At 39.2% G+C, this 22,023-nt stretch overlaps 2 long non-coding RNA genes across 2 annotated transcripts in view; one reads left to right on the top strand and one right to left on the bottom strand.

Moving 5' to 3' along the window:
• The window catches only part of LOC139620284 (uncharacterized), a 266,597-nt gene that overhangs the window by 185,939 nt on the left and 58,635 nt on the right, over window positions 1-22,023 (bottom strand). The gene's annotated exons all lie outside the window — the stretch shown is intronic.
• On the top strand, window positions 1,948-15,659 carry LOC139620261 (uncharacterized). The gene is made up of 4 exons (XR_011690782.1): window positions 1,948-8,158; window positions 8,662-8,740; window positions 8,994-9,086; window positions 9,454-15,659. It is a non-coding gene; the product is annotated as an uncharacterized lncRNA (long non-coding RNA).

Here is a 22,023-nt window from a genome sequence, read left to right as displayed (position 1 = left end):
TTACAGGGTTCAGGATTCCATGTACAGGCAGCATGGAGGTTTAGGCCACAACAATTGGTGCTAGTTTTAATATTATGCTCAGTCAACTGTTGCTGGGAGAGAACCAAGGGGTTCTACTGCAGATGGACAAAGGGCTTGCATCTGGGCTCAATCCCCTATATAAGCTCTGTGAAATGCTTACCGGTAATTCCTTTTACATTACAGTTTATATTTGAGTGACAGTTAGCTCATACCTAAAGTGATCCCCACTTTGGTACAGTCAGGGTTCACCTCATTGGTCAACCTGGGCCGTTTACAGTTTTGGAGGACGCTGGGTGCCTGGTACCTTGGCATCTACATGTTCTCGTCAGAACATTCCTATGTGATCTGCTACATTGTGGAGAGCCAGGTAGTCACTTAGTTCAAGTCCCACCTTCTTATGTCTGCCTCCCAGTGCAATGATCTCTTCACACCGTATAGCACTTTGTACCTGTGTAGGCTTGACCAAATCTTCAAAGGCTGCAATGCATTCAGAGGATGCACTAGCCAGTGTTTTCTTAACATACAGAGGCAGAGTCCTTTGTAATTGAAATGTTTCTGCTATTTGCAAGGGGACTCCTTGTGTGCTCTTTATCATTTTGAGAAGGCTGAATGAGCCTACATAGGACCCCAATCACACTTTGTGCTTAACAAAGAGAGAGGTTTACATTGTAAGACACATTATGTATACCACAGAGATCCTTCATTTCAATCGCAAACATCCTGAGCATTATCTCTACATCATCTATCTGTACTGAGGTAACACTGTCAGTCAAGAGCAATGCTAAAGCTTTCACAAACCTTCCCCAGTGTACCAGATAACAGTCCGGTAAAATCCCTTTTAGGGTGGATATGCTGAAAACAACAGCTGCCCTTCGCCCTGTGTATGCGTCACTGAGTCACAGGCCCCGGCAGACTTCTTCTTAAGCTAGGGATTTTCTAAAGAGAGAGTTGGAGAAAATGTTTGCGCTCATTAAATGGTCAGGAGGGGATGATAAAGGAAAATTAAGTATTGTGCCAACCAAAAATATAAGAAACTGACACAGATAAATACTTGGATGGGATGATTTCCTTTGAAAAGGAATTTGCGGTTGAATGGGGTTCTGGGGTCCGGGTATCAAAGTATAATCCGTTTTTCTGTCAAAACCAAAACACGAAAAAACGGAAACAGTGCCCCTTTTTCCTTTTTTGGTTTTAAACCAAAAACGGAAAAATGTTTTTTGCTGTCAGCATCAAAAAACGAGAAAACCAAAAAACCAAAATCAAATAACGGCCGCAATTTGGTTTTTGGAAATTCATTTTTTCGTTTTTCGTTTCTTATTTATGAATATGACGGCGGACCAACCGGAAATGGAAGTGAATTGTAAAACCGTCAAAATAATAGTTTAGCGTGCTGGTGCTAACTTCTTACTGTTCTCTTTCTACACCGTATGGTTCACATTTATTTTACTTCTGTGAAACTATAACAGCTGGTTGTTTGGAAGAACTTGATAGGCCTATAATTATCATTTTAGCTGAATGTGTGAATGCACTTTGTGGAAAAACTTTACCCTAATTAGCAAGGCTATATGTTCCCTCCCTAAATTAAGAACATCTATAAAGTCACCAGCAGAGGTCCCCATCACCCACAGTCAAGACTAGGCTATATTATTATAACAGGCTAATGATTTTGAAAATGAGAATTTATGACTTAAGTGCAGTTGATGTTTAGCCACAGGGTGGCGCAGTTTTTACATGAATAGTAGACCTGTGCTTTACTACGGGGGATGATGGTCAACACAGCCAGGCTCTGTGTTCATGATGCGGCTCAACAAAACCCAAATCCCCGGTCAGACCGAACTAGTATCACGGCGGTGATGAGCTGCGCCTGTGATTTCAGCCGGGAGGAGCAGGTTGATTTAATGGAGAGCTGTGAGGAATAGCCTACAAAAAAGTGATCACAGCCAAAACATGACAATAGATGAGGCAAGCTTTTAATTTCTGACAGCTGAGCATTGCACATTAACCTTCACCCATTTAAACAAAATAAACGATAGCCAACAGCTGTCTGTTTTCTTTCTTCTTTTTTAAAGTGTTGTACTGTGCCAAATAAACAAATGCTTTTGCTCTTTGCAGTTGTGACAGTTTTGTGTAGGTGATGGGGACCTCTGCTGGTGACTTTATAGATGTTCTTAATTTAGGCAGGGAACATATAGCCTTGCTAATTAGGGTAAAGTTTTTCCACAAAGTGCATTCACACACTCAGCTAAAATGATAATTATAGGCCTATCAGGTTCTTCCAAACAACCAGCTGTTATAGTTTCACAGAAGTAAAATAAATGTGAACCATACGGTAGTCTATAACACACGCTAAGAAGTTAGCACCAGCATGCTAAACTATTATTTTGACGGTTTTACAATTCACTTCCGTTTCCGGTTGGTCCGCCGTCATATTCATAAATAAGAAACGAAAAATGAAAAAATGAATTTCCAAAAACCAAATTGCGGCCGTTATTTGATTTTGGTTATTTGGTTTTCTCGTTTTTTGATGCTGACAGCAAAAACCGTTTTTCCGTTTTTGGTTTAAAACGAAAAAAGGAAAAAGGGGCGCTGTTTCCGTTTTTTCGTGTTTTGGTTTTGACAGAAAAACGGATTATACTTTGATACCCGGACCGTCCGGGAAGTGACCCAAACATGGTTTCCCCATTTTCATGGCAACCATACAAAAAGTTGCGAGTAATCATTTTCACAGTTAAAGTCAGCATCAGGTTATATCTTGTAAAATCAAAATCAAGTTGTCCGAGAGAGATACATGTAGTTAACCTAGAGAGCCCCACCGTCACTGATCCCCCCGATCCCCAATTAAACCAACCACCAGCACAAATTCCTTGTATGTGGAACATACTTGGTAATAAAACTGATTCTGAGTTATTAGCTATTAAGCTAACATTGATGCTAACTAGAGGGAGAGATTACTCTGTAGCATATTTTGGAGAGTTAAAACAGAATGACGAGGAAGAATCAGATGAAGATATAATTTTGAGGAAAGGGAAGCATATTCTTAAACGGCTGTGGGATGAGGAGCAGTCCCCTACCAAGAGAGATGTGCCCTCGTCTTCACATAACAAGGTGAATATAGGTTTCATGGAGACAAATAGCAAACTAAACAACATTAGGAAATTGTTTTATGGTCTTTTTTTTGCTAGCAACATATTTAGTAAAATTGCTTTTCTCCTATTCTCAGAAGAAATTGGCAACAAAGCACAGAGACAGGGCAATCATGCCCTCTTTTACTCCACCACAAGATCCAGAAATTTCTGTTCTGCGTCAAGAACCACGGGAGCTAAAAAATTGTGTTCACAGGTAATAATTTAAAGTACTGCATCAGTAGTTTTTTTCAAATGGAAAAAAAAAACAAATGAGAGAAAAAAAAACACACTTTTGAATACTCTTCAGTAATGTTCAATCAATTGTTAAATGCCATTCAATAAATATAGATGGACAGTTCTTTGTCTCTTTTTTTTGAGGAATATCAAAGATTTTATCTTTATGTCATATGCATCTATTATGGCATGTTTGTGTGCAACACAAATGTTATATCTAAGTACATTACATAATTTATTTGGATCCCTAATATGAGTACCACTATATAATTAAATCATAAATTAACATTTATCCATTAGACATATATTTATTACATATGTGTATATCTGGAAAATTGTATGAGACTTACATGAAAGTGGCCATTTTTGCTATATTTTGAAATATATCTGACATATGTGCATCTATATGGTGATTTATATGTGTGACACATAGATGTACTATATATGTAATTTACATATTTTGTCATATATTAGATTTATGTATGGGATCCAACAATTTTACAATGCCAGTCATGTAGAAATCCTCAAATGAGTATCACTGTCCAAATAATGTGGTAAAAAAAAAAGCTGTAAAATGGATTTTTGGAAGGGGAAAACCTTACATATCATACAACAGCAAAGTTGGTGTGTGTCCTTTTCTTAACATACCCCAAATCATTATCCAGCTTTACAACATTTGAATGCTCAGATTTTGGTACAATATGATACTCGGATGCAAAAGTCCAAAAATTCATCTGTTTTAGGCCAACTTCTGTATTTTTCTGTAATATTGCTCATCCATATATTTCCTGTCTCACCACATTAAACCTTCTGAAGAATACTCAAGGGTAGACTCATGCAAACAATGTCATGTCCAGTTAGAATGAACTGCATGTAGCTTGATCCTTCTTTCAGTCTAATGTTTGTAAGGCCATTTTGCTTTCTTGAGCAGATACTTCACGGTTGAACAGGTAGACAGATCCAAGTTGCTTTAAAGCTTGTTTTGCATCCAGGTTCACTTTAGAAGCCTCTTTATGTGCACACTGAAGTGCCAAGCCCATCTCACGTTCAGCATTAGAAATGTATTGGATGTCCATGTTGGCATTCTACAATTGCAAGAGACCTCTGTTGTACTGATTTATCCAGACATCACAAGGTTGTCTCTTCAACATGTTTGTTTTCTTTGAAATTTTTTTGTAGTCTCTTGTTTAATGGCTATTGTATCAAAAAAAATATCAGCAGAATCAAAAGAGAGATGAGATATTTCCATCAACCCTCTCCATACTATTTCCAGAATTTTCTCAGCTTCCTCCCTTTTCATGCATTTCACATTTTGTGTGTTTGTGTCACAGGCATCATTTTTGGTCAACAGCATCATCCTCTCCACATTTGTGTGCTATGTAATTTGGTTTAACATTAACCATTGCTTGTTCTTTGGAAAGCTTACTTTGTGTAATGAAAGTTCTGCCACTAGGTGGATGGGGGAAATTCAAACAACAGATTGTTCCCTTCTTTTGCACATCTTTGAGTGTTTTTGACTATGCTGCTGCACACTGGAAACAATGTTATGCATCTCCTTATCACAAAGCAGGTGGCATTTCGCATGTCACATATTGGTCCACAAACTCTGCAACAATATCATCATCACTTTTGTCAACTTGAGGAGCATTTTCTACTCAGAATAGTGCATACGTATGAGGTGAATCACAGGCTTGAAATTCCACACAGTAAAAGTAATCAATTACTTTGCCAATAGGTTCAGCTGGTGACATAATGACTTCTTTCAGAAAGACATGGGAGCAATGATCAAGCAACTGTAACAGGATTTCTCCTCAAAAGACCACATCTCTCAGACCAGTCCAAATCAGATAAGTCCTGTTCATACCTTCTTGCTTAAGGAGACTCAATTACTTCTTTCCATCTCAGATCAGCAGAAGAGAGGGAACAAAACCATGTTGGAATTCCAAGCTGTCTGACCAAACAGATCTTTCTTAATTAATTTATTAATGAATGCAAAGCCTATGGTTAATCATGATTCATTTGAAAACCTTATTCTTTGTCTGTCACACCCAAACTGGAAAACACAAAAACCAGTCCTACTAGTTACTGTATATCATCCACCTGCCCCTTACTCAGAGTTATTATCTGAGTTCTCATACTTTTTATCTGAGTTAGTTCTCAGCACATATAAAGTCATCATAGTGGGTGATTTTAACATTCATGTAGATGTTGAAAATGATAGTATGAGTCATGCATTTAATTCACTATTAGACTCCACTGGCTTTTCCCAGCATGTTAATGAACCCACTTACTCTTCTAACCATACCCTTGATCTGGATCTGAATATCTAACAGTATTTCCCCAAAGCCCTCTGTTATCTGACCATTTTCTATTAACATTTGAGTTTTCAGTCATGGACAACACAGCATTTGGGGGAAAAAATCCATTACAGCAGGTGTCTCTCTGACAACACCATTAGCAAATTTAAAGTAAGAATCTCATTGGTATTAAGCCCACTGCCATGTATCAGTACTGTTGGGGACAGCTCTCTTAACTTCACATCTGCACAAGTTGATGATCTAGTGATAGTACTGTAGCCTCACTGCTTGCAATACTAGATACTTTGGCCCCTCTGAGAAAGAAGGTAGTGAGTCAGAGGAGGCTAGCTCATTGGTACAACTCAGAAACACAAGCTTTAAAGCAAAGTACAAGGAAGCTAGAAAGGAAGTGGTGTTCTACTAACCTGGAAGAATTTCTAAAGGCTTGGAAAGACAGGCTATTGGCATATAAAAAAAAGTCTCCATAAAGCCAGAACTCATATTATTCATCATTAATAGAAGAAAACAAGAATAATCCCAGATTTCTGTTCAGTACTATAGCCAGGCTGACAGACAGCTATAGCTCTGTTGAACCATCTATTCCTTTAGCTCTCAGTTGTAATGACTTTATGAGCTTCTTTACAAATAAAATTGTCTCTGTTAGAGAAACAATTCACTATCTCCTCCCCACAGCTGACTCAGATGTACTGTCCAGTTCAGCATCCTCAGAGTCCACTGTAACCACTGTGACTGTTTCTCTCCTGTAGATCTCTCTGAGCTCACTTCAACAGTTTCTTCATCTAAACCATCAACTTATCTTCTAGCATTTACTAGTGAAATTATTTTCCCATGAGCGCAACTAAGGCTTTAAAGGCCCCATGTTGTGCACTTTTCTCTGGGTTTATTTACCTGCTGATATCCCTAACAAGATGTATCATTGGTTTTGAGTACCTGTGATCTGCTTAATATCGTTTATACTGCCCCTTTCTTCTGTTGCCTCTTTCTGGAGCTCCAGCAGGCACAGGTCATTTGGCCAATCAGAAGAGAGAATGAGAACCTCTCCTCTGATTGGCTGACTGTTTTTGAGTGGCGTGTGGTCGGGCCAATCACAGGCAAGTAACTGAAACCTAAGCTGCATTCATAAAAATTCACCTGCGATGGATGGCATGAGACCATATATGTTTGAACTGGACTCGGATCCGGAGACAGAGACGGCACCCAACACAGAAACACCGCAATTGTGCTGCTGCTGTGTGCATGTGTGACGGCGGGGGGGGGGGGGGGGGCTAGTATCGCTACTTTTTTCCCCCTTTTATTCAGTCATATCCGGATACAACGTTTTAGTGTCGCTACTTTTTTTGACAACCCTACTTCATGTTTGGCAGCTATATGGTTAACGGAAGACCATTAACAAAACTGTAGTTTTGTGACTGAATTAACGTTTGTGAAGGCATTAACGGTATTCCAGTTAACGGCTACAGTGAACAGCGATTCAATTAACGGCTACAATTATAAAAGGCACAGACGAAAATCATTAACTGCCGAACATTTTACCATCTTCAGAAGGAGTTTACTTACCAGTTGCGGAGCAGAAGTCGACCCAGACAATGTGGGGACTGCAGTGTCTGCAATGAGCAGTTTCTTGGCGAATCCAGCGTTGTATTTAGCCAAGTTGGTGAATGACTCCGCTGTGAAATGCGCCGAACAGACAAGGACTGAAATCCTCCTCAACTCGACCAAAAATAAAAAGAAGCCACTGGTCTCTTACGACTTTGGCTTTTGGCAGACTGTGCAAGGACACATTGCCCTCCTTGCATCCCTTAATAGCACAACACCGTTTCCTTGACACCTGGAACCTACAGTGGAGGCGGGCCAACAGGTTGCGGTGGGCGGAGTTACCTTGTGTGTGACGTCACACAAAGGAGGAAGTGCTATCCGCTCGTCTTAAAGAGACAGTTCCTACAAATGGGCGGTGTGCGTTTCTCCATTTATGACCAGTTTGATGCATGGGGCAGTATATACGTGGCCCAGAGACCTCCCAAAGCACGATAAAATAACCAAAATCACATTTTTCATGGCATGGGGCCTTTAAAATGCGACATGGATCTCAACCCTCAACCCCTCAAAGATTTGTAGTCTGCCTTTTTCTTCATCATGTTTAGATTTTTATCAGTATATATACTGAGCATCAATCAAGTGATAAGCCTCTCATTCAAGGCCAGTGTTGTCAGTTTAAGAGTTCTCTCACTTAAACAAGTGTAATTTCATGGACATGTTAGTTAATGAAGTTAAATTGTAATTTGTTAAAATTAGTTAAAAATGTAAAAGTCTTATAAGCATATGTTTCTATCAACAGAAAACAGAGCAGTGCGTCAGTGAGTTGTGACATCACATGTCAGGTGGCATAAGCTAGTGCAGTTTAAATCAAGGGCTAACAAGGAGGAGTGATTGGTCTAATGCTGCAACATTAGTGTCATTCAGGTAAGTAGAAATCTATCTATGTATGATATAATATTGCTGATGTTATCTTTTTTCTGTCCATCACTGAAATTTATAAATCATTATAATGTAATACAAAAAGTGTTTCTAAACGTTTTAGATCATTGTTGCAATAAATATCATTAATATCATAAATTGTATTTCTTCAATTATAGGTGAATCTATAAACCCTTGTAAATATTATCCATTTCATTGGGCAGTAACAGTGATTTATTTTATAATATGTATTATGTAGTACTCTTACTAATTGAACACATGAACATAAATACACTTGAGACTCAATTCTCTCAAAATCAAAATATGAAGACAAATCAGTGATCCTCTTTTTGAGCTGATGATTTAAAAAAAGTGCTAGCTTGTTCATTTCACCATTAATATCTAGAGGGTTTTAAATGCCTTATACAGAATTTAATCTCCCTTCACTTTGTATCAGACTATTTTGCCCGGTTCCTGAGGTTGTATTTGTGAAACTTTTGTCATTTCAGATCAAGGAGGACTTCAGGAGAATAACTACAGTTTCCCTGGAGCAGACATTCATGTTCCAACCTGGACAAACTGAGTCAGGTATGATTATTGTACTTGTTCATACTTTTTTGCAGGCAAACTGACCTTCTGTTTCTCTCTCACACACACTGCCCCATGCATACGCATGAAGAGGTCAAACCCTCATACTAGATAGCTTCAGTGCCCCTGCATGCTTCATCTCTTTACACACGGTTCTTGTTCAGTTTGTTTGAATACCTGCTCCTTGCACATATGCTCATGTGTTCTCACTTAACAGTTCATTGTGTGTGACACAAAATTAATCTGTTCATAGACACAAAGCATTGAGATGAGACGTGAAGCTGTTATCCGCAGCCTCATACTGTACCTTGGTGAGAAGGTGGAGGAACTTTTTGAAGACTGCCTGGTAAATCTTTTTTTTTTGTATTGTTCAATTATGTGGTGTAAAATTTAAATGTGTTATGTAAAGTGCAAGTTAATCCTAAAGAGAGAGGGCAAACAAAGGGATGGAGCTATTCCACTCAGCAATGCCCCAAATATACATTGTAAAAGCCAACAAAATCTTCTAATGTTCATGTTCTACAATGGCAGCTTACTGTAAAATAGATTAGACTCACTTTAACATAATCTAAGTTATGTTTAATGATAGTTGTTTTTAGCGCATTCTTTGTATTCATTCTGCCCTGATAATGGAGTCATTTCGAATGATTCAAGCAATTCTGTTTTTGTTTCTAAAGCGAAATTTCTCCTTTTTTATTTAAAATTGTGTGCAGGAGAACAGTCGCAGTGATGCCACTCAGCAAATGCTCAAGATCTTTGTCATCCATGGCGCTGTTAGAGAGGATCCAGTGGATGTATCCATCCTTCTTGATGGCAAGGAGGTCTTGGCAGAATGCGGCAGTACAGGTAAAGCATGCATGCTACTTATGGGCCTGATTTATGCCCTCAACCCCCCAATGCTGCGCGACACTTTTGAGGTGTTTCAGAAACCTTTTATTGAACTGGATGGGATTAAGCTGTCCCCAAAAGTACAAGCTTTAAAGTTGAAGTTGCTGTCTTAAATACTTATGCCATGTGCTGCTGGCACACTCCAACTTGCGTCTCTATTGTGTAAAAAAACTTGGCTGACAGCTGCTTGTCTTTACATGGACCTTCCAATGTCCAGACAAAGAATTGCAGCAGTCTTCTTCAGTTTTGACTCTTGGATGAGGTCAAACATGATCAGGACTTACTGACATGTAGACATGACTTGCTGGAAGTGTTTTCCATCTTGTATTAACTTAGACACCTGTTCTTTGTTTCATTGATGTTTATAATTGATAAAGTGTAATGAAAAAGTTGACTTTTTTTTTTTCAAACATATTTTTATTAAACTTTTTTGCAAAGCATTTGTGAAAAGGAGCAACATAAAATATAATTAGTAACAAAAAACAGATAAACAAAAAAGGTTCAGGAAGATTGATCCTTTTCCCAGGCCAGGTCTATAAGTCCTGACCTTATCCTACGAAGTGCAGTGGCGCTGAGATAGTCAAGAAACGGATCCCATGTTCGGTAAAATAAAAAGGGTTTATCCTTCAATGCTGCAGAGTAAGCTTCAAATGGAATACTAGTCACTGTTTGTTTCCACTGATTGAGAGTGGGAGCTTTGTCTGAGATCCATAAGGCCATGATACATTTCCGAGCACAGTGTAGCAGAATGTGTAAAAGGTCTCTTGTGAAAATCTGCGGGTAACTCGTCCTCCAGTCCCAGCAGACAGGTCCTTGCACTCAACTGTAGATGACTCTTGAAAATCACATTAATCTGTTGAACAACTACAGTCCAAAACTGCTGGATGAGATGACAGCTCCACAGACAATGAAAAAGTGATCCAACAGCAAATTGACATTTACTACAAAGCTCAGACAAAGTTGGGTTCATTCTGTGTCTGTCTTCAGGGGTGACATACAGCCTATGTAAAATCTTGAATTGCCTTTCCCAGGCAGAATTAGACACCAAGACCTAAGAGGGATGGCTGCATAGGGCATCCCAATCATCAGACTCCCATTTGCCTTTTACTCTAACAGAGTTATCTACATTGAGACTACAGAGAATCTTATAGAGCTTCTTAGTGAAAGCTTTAGGCTGCATACCATTTACCAAAAGGGATTCTATTGGTGAGATAGCCAGGCCCCCATTGGAATCTTTCAAGTCACATTGAATAAAGCTTCGAACCTGTAGGAATTTAACAAAATCCTTATTGGTGACCCCATACTTACTTTTCACTTGCTGCAATGTTAGAATTGAGCCTTCCCGAATCATGTCCCCTACAACTTTGATACCCTTGTGCTTCCAATCAGCGAGGCCGCCCTGAAGTCTAGGGTGAAAGTCCAGGTCCAGTCCATCGTGAATAGGAGTTAACAAAGAGAAACAGACACTGTACCCTTCCAATTTTCTGACTTTACGCCACATGTTTAACATATTCTTTAAAAGTAGATTGTCTTTTGTTAGGGTCGCAACTCTGCCTGGAGAAATATATAACAAATTCTGCAAAGGGATCCTTTCTAAAGAAGCTGATTCACAACTGAGCCATATAGAATCAGGGTTACCTATGAACCATTCCAAAACAAACTTAAACTGTGCAGCCCACAGGTAATATGAAAACAATGGTGCAGCTAAGCCACCATTTTTAACAGGAAGACATAGAAAACTGTATCTTAGCCTGGGTCTCTTTTTACGCCAGATAAAAGATATAATAATAGCACTATTCAATTTTGTAAAAACATTTGACAGCACCAAAGGTAACATTTGAAAAAAATATAGAAGACGAGGGAGGATGTTCATTTTGATCAGATGAATACGTCCTGAAAGGGATAGGGGCAGGCCACACCACCTATCAAGGTCCTGTTTTATAGTTTGTAAGAGAGGGGCAACATTTAATTTATATAGGTCCTTTAGACATGGTGAAACGTTTATACCTAGATATAAGAAGCCTGCTGGAGACCAGCGAAATGGTTGTGAAATGTTAGGATTCAATGTCTGCGAGTCACAGAGTGGCATGGCTTCACTTTTAGAAAAATTTATTCTATAGCCAGAAAAAGAGCCATAATTATTAATTAGATAGGGCCATTCCAGCCTGTCAAACGCTTTTTCTGTGTCGAGAGAAATAACCAGAGATTCTGCACTGTACAGAGAAGAATGCTGAATAATGTTTAGCAGGTGTCTAACATTGTGTGAAGAATACCTTCCACATATAAAGCCAGTCTGGTCGTTATCAATGATAGTGGGGAGAACTTTTTCTAAACGCATGGCCAGAATCTTTGCAAGAAGCTTCAAATCTAGATTTAAAACAGATATGAGCCTGTATGGAGAGTACTCTTCAGAGGATTTCCCCTTTTTTAGTACCAGAGAGATATTAGCCTCCTGTGACGAAGAGCGCTTCATCACCTGACGTTGTAAATATGGCACCATGCACTTTTGACTGTTAGGAGTATGGAAACATATGCACCTCAATAATTGCACAAGCACTTTAATAGGAGCAACAGCACTTTATTGAAGATTTGCACTATACATTTGATAACATTGCATTTTGCACATTGGTATGGCTAGACTTTGCACTATTGATGATTGGAATGTTTGTCTCCATGGTTATTGTCCTTTTAATTGTGATTAGATGGCGGGTGCTGTGTAGGCCACGCAGCTCCACCTGGAAATGAGGGACATGGGAGTAAATGTGCAGCCATGTGTTAAGGAATAAGACGATGAGCTTAGAGTTGAGCCAAAATAATGTAATGGTTGATGTAATGTGTAGTATGTGCAATAAGTGTAGGAAGGTGCAATGAGGGAGCATAAGTGGGTTAACTACTCACCAGTCTCTTTGTCTGCATGGTGTTCGGGCAAAAGGCCTCCCCAGACAACGGACCCCGTGTTTTATAGTTCCGGGGTAAACCGAGCGTAAATTGGTGTGGGGTGGTTCAGAGATGTGTATTTTATTGTAGTAGATGTAATGTGGGGTTTTGTTTCGTTTGGTAGCGAGGAGGTCAATGTGTGTATGGGGGTGTGAGGATATGTGTGTGTGTGTGTGTGTGTGTGTGTGTGTGGTTGTAAGATAAGAAAGGGTGTTAATATGTGAGCAGGCACTGGATCCCTGTGAGTGGAGTCTCCCGAGGTAATTAGCCAATACACAGTATAAAAAGGTACCATTTTAACAACTTGTGTGTTGCTGGTCTGATGCTGGGTGATGCTTGCTCCTGAAGAGGGATGAATAAAAGGCCTCATCTGTTACACCTGCCAAACCTGCCTGTGAGTCATTTTTTTTGCTGTATCGTCCAACTGTAATTGTGGTCCATCTTACACCTCCATAAGAGATGGAGGAAGAGCCCCAGTCGCAAATGAGGATTGTATTAAACTTTTTATAAAATTCTGCACTGAAGCCGTCAGGACATGGGGCTTTGTTGTTGGGGAGTAGCTGAATACAATTCTTAATTTCACTCAGAGTTATTGGTTTACATAGATCATCTCTCTGATCATCTGTAATTTTTGGTAAATCCACCTTTGCAAAAAAATCATAGCTTGCTCTGAGAGTGGATTGAGCTGTGAAGAGTATAACTGCTTATAAAAAGTTTTAAAGGTGTCATTGATTACTCTGTTGCCATAGCTATGTGTGCCAGATGAATCCTTGATAAATGAGATATTTTGGGCTGGAACTCGGTTTTGAAGAAGATTAGCCATATATCAGTTAGGTTTGTTAGCATACTCATACATTCTTTGTCTCATAAGAAAACAGATTTTTCAGCCTTCTTTGTTAGTACACTCTCCAGTGCCGCCTTAATCACATGTATATCATTTCTGAGTTCTTCTGATAGGGATAAGTTGTATTTAGTTTGAAATTCGTGTAGTTTTAGCTTGAGTTTCCTTTGCTCTGTTCTACTGTTCTTTTTAAGTTTAGCATTGTAAGATATAATGAGACCTCGCACAAAGGCTTTCATAGTATCCCATAGCAAACCAGGTGAAACATCAGGAGTTCTATTCTCTTTAAAAAAAATAGTCTAACTGCACTTTTAGGAATTCCTCAAAATTAGGGTCATGGTTCAGAAATGCGCCGTATCTCCAGGGTCGGCTTTGACATGCAGGATTCAAATTTTTTAAGTTATATAAATGGGTGCATGATCTGATACAATAATATCTCCAATAGTGCAGCTCTAGTTATTCAATGAAATTTTAGGGGTGAAAACAAAATCAATTCTACTGGATGTTTTATGTACACCAGAATAAAATGTAAATGCTTTATCGTTAGGATGTAAAACATGCCAGGTATCCACTAGATTAAGTTCGTCACAGGTATCTACTATGGCTCTAGCTCTTCTAGACATTGAATTTTGAACTGACGGCAATTTGTCCATTACTGAGGAGAAATAGCAATTAAAATTAGGGATGCACCGAAAATTTTCAGCCAAAAATGACCGAAAAGTGCATTTTCGGTTTTCGCCTGAAAGACCTAAATCACCAAAACAACACGGCCAAAACGTGATCACGCGGCAGACAGCGCGTCCAGCACGCGGGAAACGTGATCGCGCGCAAACGGCGCAGCCAGCAGCATTCTTCTCATATTCAGAATGGTGATGGGGATGTTTGGATTTCAGGTGATAAATTAAACCCGATGTGGAGAAACTCTTTGCAGATGCACCCCCTCTGGAAATTTCTGGATTTCCAATCCAATCCAATCCAAATATTTAAAAAGCACTTGACACTTTGTGTTTTTATGAGAGAACATATTTAATTTTACACTCTTTCAGCAGGCCAGTCAGTTATAACTCTGTACATTACTATGTAATGTACACATGAGTGGGGTCAAGTTAAACATTTTATTTTGAATTTTAGATGCTTATGTATTGGCGACACCCCTGCTCTTACTAGTAAAAGATGAACTAAACACCTGCCCCACCCAGTCACGCTTCAGCTTTAAGTGCTCATTTGCGGTTAGGCGTGTTTCCTGCAGAAGAACTATATGAACATGTTATTTTTTTTAGAGAACTTAAAATCTTTTTCTGCTTAATAGGATTATTCAGTGTAGGTCTGTCACTGGCCATCATGAGTTAAGGAAACCATACGGACAACTTGTACATAAAAATACTGAAAGCAACCAGAGCTCCCTGAAGCTAGACCAAAAAGCAAAACATAAAAAGAAAATGAAAACACAGCTTTGCCAACATTTAGAAGATAACTATATACAAGAAAAAACAAACAAAGATAACAGATAGACATTGGGGTCAGACTTAGGTCTATTACACCCATCAGGGGTGCGAGCTAACCTCCCTACTCAAATAGAGGAGGATGCTGGACGAGCTATTGAACTCTTTTCAAACCTTGAATTAGTAACACACCTAAACTGCTGGCCCGCAGCTCAAATCAGAGAAGAAAAATGATTACGAAAACAGTGAGCTTGTAAGCAACTGCAGATGTATAACGATGAGGAGAAAACAAAAATGAAACAAAGAAAAAAGGATCCATAGTCATAAATGTATAGATCATGTAACTAGAATATCCCTATAGCACAGTCAGAGACAAAAACAAATCTAACAGCAACAGAAGAGAGACAAATATAGAATGAAAAATAAAAAAGTTAGGAGATACCAGTCAATCAGTCTCAGCGCTATAGAGGGTTTTATGCTCATCCACTCCCCTAACAATCAAATCAAAGATCAGTAGATGACCACAGCATGTGTGAGCTGAAGAAACAAAAACTCTCACTCATCAGAGAGCGTGGAGGGAGATCCTCCACACTGTGACTCTTTATCTAGGAAGGCAGCCACTTCTTTAGGATGTTTAAAGACTTTTTCCTGCCCGTTGTGTTTGATCCTGACCACGGCTGGGTACATCATGGCGAAGACAATCCCTCTCTCCTTAAGCTGTTGTTTCACCGCGTAATATTTCTGACATTTCCGTATAACTGCAGCGGAGAAATCGTCGAAGAGCATGATCGAGGCGCCGTTGTATGCCAGGGACGGTGCTTTCCTTGCCGCTTGCATGATCCAGGCTTTATCTTGGAAGTTGTGGAGCTTTAGGATGACAGCCCAGGGCAGCTGACCGGGGGGTGGACGACGTGTGAGGGCCCGATGGCAACGACCACCTTAACAGATCCTGCTTTTGCGCTAATCTCCTGTAGCTCCGGTAGCCAGGTCTTGAAGAAAGCAACGGGGTTAGCGCTTTCGCTGCCTTCAGGGAGCCCGACGATACGTATGTTGCACCGCCGGCTCCTGTTCTCCAGGTCGTTGATCTTGTCCAAGGCCCTCTCCAGCTTGCTCTCAACCTCGGAGAGCTTCGTGGTGCGTCTTTGGAGTTTGAGATGCAGCCTTCAGCCTCTGTCATTCGTGTATTTAGTGAGGCGATTTCAGACAAACAGGCATCGAGTTTCTGCAGAACCGGGTCAATCTTTTTATCAAAGGAATCCTCTACACCATCACGCACTTTAGCAGATATTCGTTCCACCAAGCTGTCGGCGTCAACTTGCCCCAGCATTGGCCGACATGTTAGCCTGGCTGCAACGAGGCGACTGATTCCAGGCTGATTTAGCAGAATTCGCCGCGATATTACGTTTTCTGAGTACCAGGCATTCTCAAACTATAAACTCTGACGTCTGCTCCCCATGAAAACCTTTTTTTTTGTCTTCTTTTGGCAAAAAAAATGAGCTCACGGATACCGAGCTGCGGGAGCACAAACGATGAGCTGCTACTCCGCCATTTGCGTCACATGACCCCCGAAAAAGTTGACATTGTATTCTTAAACTAGAACTGGTAACCATCTTAAAGTGGAAATGAAACATTAGATGCAGTCAGCATAATTTACGTGTGGAATTTCCCCTCTAACAAATCCTTAAAGTTTAAACACCTTCAATGACAAAGTTTTTGTTATTTAAACATGCGTATCACCATCTTGTGGAATCACCAGATGATGACGTCATGAGGTTGGTTGGCTCGGGAGTCCTACATTACTACTTCACGTTGGTTGACTACTGACAGCTCTGACAAGGACGGACTAAATGGAGAATATGGAATCCCAAACAGAGGCAATGCAAAGGGAGTCTCTTATGTACAGCCCCTGGATGCAGCAAAGAGTTTTATAGTTTAACTATAACTATAACTTAACTATAACTCTTTGCTCACATCAATTATGCTGACTACATCTAATGATTCATTTCCACTTTAAGCAGCTGGTCATTTTTGTCTGATTCTGTTGATTTTAATGCCTGAAGGATTTAATGGCACTGTTGATTTTAATGCCTTAAGATTTTAATGGCATAAGTCCAAGTGCCGGTTTGAATGTTGCAATTGCACCATATTAGAAAAAAACACCATAGCAGATCTGTGTTGGATGCAGTGAATATGTTCTGTAGAGCAGGGGATAGTGTTACAAACAAATCTGGCTTATATTATTATAACTGGCTTATATTTTGACTGTTTTTCTCCTGTACATCTCTCTGAGCTTGCTTCAACAGTTTCTTCATCTAAACCATCGACTTGTCTTCTAGACCCTGTTCCAACAAGGCTGTTCAAAGAAGTTTTTCCTTTAATTGACAACTCTATATCAAGTCTGATTAATTTATCTTTATCAACTGGTTATGTAGACCAGGCTTTTAAAGTTGCAGTAATTAAACCTCTACTTAAAAAGGCTACTCTTGATCCAGATGTTTTAGCCAATTATAGACCAATATCCAACCTCCCCTTTATTTCCAAAATCCTTGAGAAGGTCGTTGCAAACCAGTTATGTGATTATCTGCACAGGAATGGCTTGTTTGAAGATTTCCAGTCAGGTTTTAGAGTCCATCATAGCACAGAAACAGCTCTGGTTAAGGTTACCAATGATCTCCTCATAGCCTCAGACAATGGACTTGTCTCTATACTTGTCCTACTAGATCTTAGTGCTGCATTTGACACCATCGATCATAAGATTCTGTTACAGAGACTAGAGCATATGGTCAGCATTAAAGGAACCGCACTAAGCTTGTTTAAGTCATATCTGTCAGACTCCAGTTTGTTCATGTAAATAATGACTCTTCTATCAACACTATAGTCAATCATGGAGTTCCACAAGGTTCCGTGCTCAGACCAATACTTTTCACTCTACATATGCTTCCTCTAGGAAACATTATTAGGAGGCACCAGATGAATTTCCATTGTTACGCAGATGACACCCAGCTGTACTTATCCATGAAGCCAGGTGAGACTAACCAGGTAGCCAAGCTTCAGGTGTGTCTTAAGAACATAAAAACCTGGATGACCAGTAATCTCTTACTCTTAAACTCAGACAAAACTGAAGTTATTGTAATTGGCCCAAAACACCTCAGAGATACACTATGTGATAATATACTGACTCTGGATGACGTTACCTTGGCCTCCAGTGCTACAGTCAGAAACCTTGGTGTCATTTTTGACCAGTACTTGTCCTTTACTTCACATATAAAGCAAGTCTCTCGGACAGCCTTCTTCCACCTGCGCAATATTGCTACAATCAGACCCATTCTGTGTCTAAAGGATGCTGAAAAGCTAGTTCATGCATTTGTTACCTCAAGACTGGACTACTGTAATTCTTTATTGTCAGGATGTCCCAAAAATGCAGTAAAAAACCTCCAATTGATCCAAAATGCGGCAGCATGAGTACTGACAGGAACTAGGAAACAAGATCACATCTCTCCTGTGTTAGCTTCTCTGCATTGGCTCCCTGTAAAATCCAGAATATAATTTAAAATCCTCCTCCTCACCTACAAAGCCATTAATGGTCAGGCACCATCATACCTTGGAGAGCTTATACTTCCCTATTTTCCCAATAGGACACTTTGCTCTCTAAATGCAGGTCTACTTGTGGTTCCCAGAGTTTGTAAGAGTAGAATGCTCTTCTATCAGGCTCCTCTCCTGTGGAACCAGCTCCCAGTGTGGGTTCAGGAGGCAGACACCCTCTCTACCTTTAAGATCAGGCTTAAAACTGTCCTGTTTAGTAAAGCTTATAGTTAGGGTTGGCTCGGGTATGTCCTGACCCATCCCTTAGTTATGCTGCTAGACTGCTGGGGGATTCCCATGATTCACTGGTCTCTCTCTATCTCTATCTTGCTCTATCTCTCTCTCTCTCTCTCTCTCTCTCTCTCTCTCTCTCTCTCGATTACTTTATGCCATTAACTTTGTATTTTTTTTTCTCTCCCGTAGTTTGTGCTTCTCCTCTCTCTCCCTCTCTCTCTCCCCATTCTGCAGGTATCTCTGCCTCTGGAGCAGCAGGATCCAGATCCACCACTACTCATCATTACGATTAACCACTGTTATCTGTCATCATTATTGATAACACCATTACCTACACAGCTGTTCCTGGTCTTTCTCTCTCTTTTTTCTCCTCTCTCCTCCCCCCTCCCTCCCTTTTTTATCTCCTCCTAAACCCAACCGGTCGAGGCAGACGGCCGCCCACCCTGAGCCCAGTTCTGTTGGAGGTTTCTTCCTGTTAAAAGGGAGTTTTTCCTCCCCCCTGTCACCAAGCACTTGCTCTTTGTGGGAACTGTTGGGTTTTTCTCTGTAACAAAGTAAGGTCTTGACCTTGCCCTGTAAAGTGCCTTGAGATAATGTATATTATGATTTGGCGCTATACAAATAAAATTGAATTGAATTGAAATCTTGTCAATATTTACTAATGAAGCGATGACTGTTTAAATCTTTATACGCTATAATACTTAAGAAAATTTGGTAGGAGTGGCAGTAAAATGGATGAGGTAATAACCACCAAGCAGTTAAGAGGGACTGATTGCAATTTTTGCTAATTGTAAAAATGTTGCTATGTAGAATTTGGGTTATGTCAGTACTATCTAGCTCTGTCCTCTCTGTCTCCTCCTACTTTTAACATGTGATTTGCCCTTCTATATTTGTTTGAATTGTTTTGCAGAAAAGCAGACAAACATTCAGTCCTACTTTACTTTCTTAATAGAGCAAAAAGGACCATTTTATATCCATGGTGGTATTTATGTTTTTTTTTTTTGATTGTTTATTTGTTTTGATTAATGCCAGTCAGACTGGTGTTACTGTTATGGCTGACCATCTCCATCCAACATTAAGGGACAAAATGCTCTGATATGAAGATATTCTACAGTGTTGAATGTACAAGGTTAATGTACATGGTTATAGTTCCAAATGGTTGGAGTTTTTTTTGAACGCACCTGAAATACTTTACAGGGTGATGCTTGGCTATGTAGAGGCTGGTGATTCACTATTGTCAACATAATAATAAAGAGTTTAATGTTTTGCATTTTTGTGATGTGATTTGCGATTAAAAGCACATTTTTTAATACACTTATGCATATAGAAAATTAAATTTATTTATTAACGTTTATCCAAAAAAAACTAAATTACTTAGTTGCATTAAGTTACATTACTCATTATAATTATGCAAATGTTACTAAAGTGTCAAACAAAAAAACAACGATGAAATCTACTTACTTACTTCACAACAGTAAATACTACAGACATAAGATTTACTTAATATTTTGATAACAGTGATGTTCTTGTCTATGGAAAAAATAGATTGACTTTATTTAATTAGTTTAAATAAATATAACTTAAAACTTAAATATAATTAAGTAACATTTAATCAGTATACTCGTGATTGTTAATAGCAGTGGTAAGTACATTTTACTTGATACTGACAAGTAATTCGTACCTGATATTACAGCAGTAAAATTTACTTAAAAAGTACTCATGCAAATTGTTGCAAGGATTTTTTTCTAGTAAATCTTACAAGTTATTTGTTGATATGTTACAGCCTTATTCCAAAATGGATTAAATTCATTTTTTACCTCAAAATTCTACACACAATACCCCATAACGACAAAGTGAAAAAAGTTTGCTTGAAATTTTTGCAAATTATTAAAAAGAAAAAACAAAAATATAACATGTACAAGGATAGCTCTAGAACTGATCATTCATTTTCCAGTAAAATGAGTCTGGATCCTGCACACTACTTGTTGTCGTCCATTTTGTCACAGGTGGAACACATGCAGGATGAGATTCTTTAAATAAGGAGTCAAAACATGAGAAACTCTACGGATGAGTCTAATCAGAGTGTAAAATAGAATTCACAGCTGAAGCAGGAAATTCCACTTGATAATATGCTCATAACAGAAAAAGCCCTCATCAGGTTGCTGCACATGAGGCTAGATAATGTCCCTTGGTGCTTAGTCCCATATTTCTGAATGTGTCTTTCTATTCCTCAAATAGAATTTGAGCACTTTAACTGAAAGAGCTTCGCCTACACTACCTGAGTTTGTTTAGCCATAATACCAAAACATAAACAATGAGAAGTTTGCCTTTCTGGAATATGGTCAATTTTTATTTTTTGAAAATATGAAAAACTGATATCACCATAATATTTGATACTCCCAAAACCACCAGAGGGATTTTATTCAGGAGTTTCCCACTAAAATTTAGACTGTTTAAGTGTTTTAAGGTGAAACCATCAGAAACACCCAGGTTTTACATATGTGATGTCATAGCCTCAACTTGTGTGAATGCGTCTGTAGCACAGACGCTTAGACTCTGATAATGGCATTTAGCAGTTATATTATTGTACTGGTTTGTGAGTCCACAGTTATATTATCTTGCTGTAATTTGTACTGTATGCACAACATTTTTTTTTTCACTCAGCTACACAAACTTATTGGATTTAACAAACAATCTGGAAAGGATCTCTCTCTCTGTTCCAAGGACTGGGTAAAGGTGACTGGGATTAACCTAACCTAACACAGCATGGCTAAACACAGGATTGGTAACTCTGTTGATGTACCTGTACTGAATAGATTAAGTATCCATTGAGCTTTGTTGTTGTGATGTCTGTTTAGGTTGTTGGTTAGTCATACTGTTAATATGATATTTTCATGTTCACACACATACCTGTAGTACATCCCAGTAGGACCTGCATGCAATCTTTATACCTGGCACCTCCTTGAACTGGCCTTAACAAAGAAACCCTCCCCCACATGCCATGTGGTCCCAGCATACATCTTATAGCCTGCTATCGTGTGTACTTTCTTTGTTTAATGCTATCTTGTGGTAGTCGGTCTTGTTTAGGCCCTGCGGTCACAGCGACCATTTTGACCATCTTACTTTTGTGTAAGATATTCTACATGTAACTGTCATGAGAGACAGATTTCATGGGAGTGTTGCTGAAGAAAGAGATGTGGCTCCAGTATAATATTCTGCACATGGTTCAAGAGGCGCACACAGTAACTGTATTTGATTATTTGTGTACAATGCTTTAATGCCTTTTGTGTATATTGTGTTTAGTTTATATTCTGTTTGAGTTAATTTCCTTTGTGTTAGCATGATTGAGCTTGACTGTT

The sequence above is a fragment of the Trachinotus anak genome, unplaced genomic scaffold (assembly GCF_046630095.1).
Source record: "Trachinotus anak isolate AG129_WGS33_773 ecotype Australia unplaced genomic scaffold, CSIRO_AGI_Tana_v1 ptg000004l, whole genome shotgun sequence".
Taxonomy (NCBI): domain Eukaryota; kingdom Metazoa; phylum Chordata; class Actinopteri; order Carangiformes; family Carangidae; genus Trachinotus; species Trachinotus anak.
The sequence above is the reverse complement of the archived record's forward strand: the minus strand, read 5'-3'. Positions and strand labels throughout refer to the sequence as shown.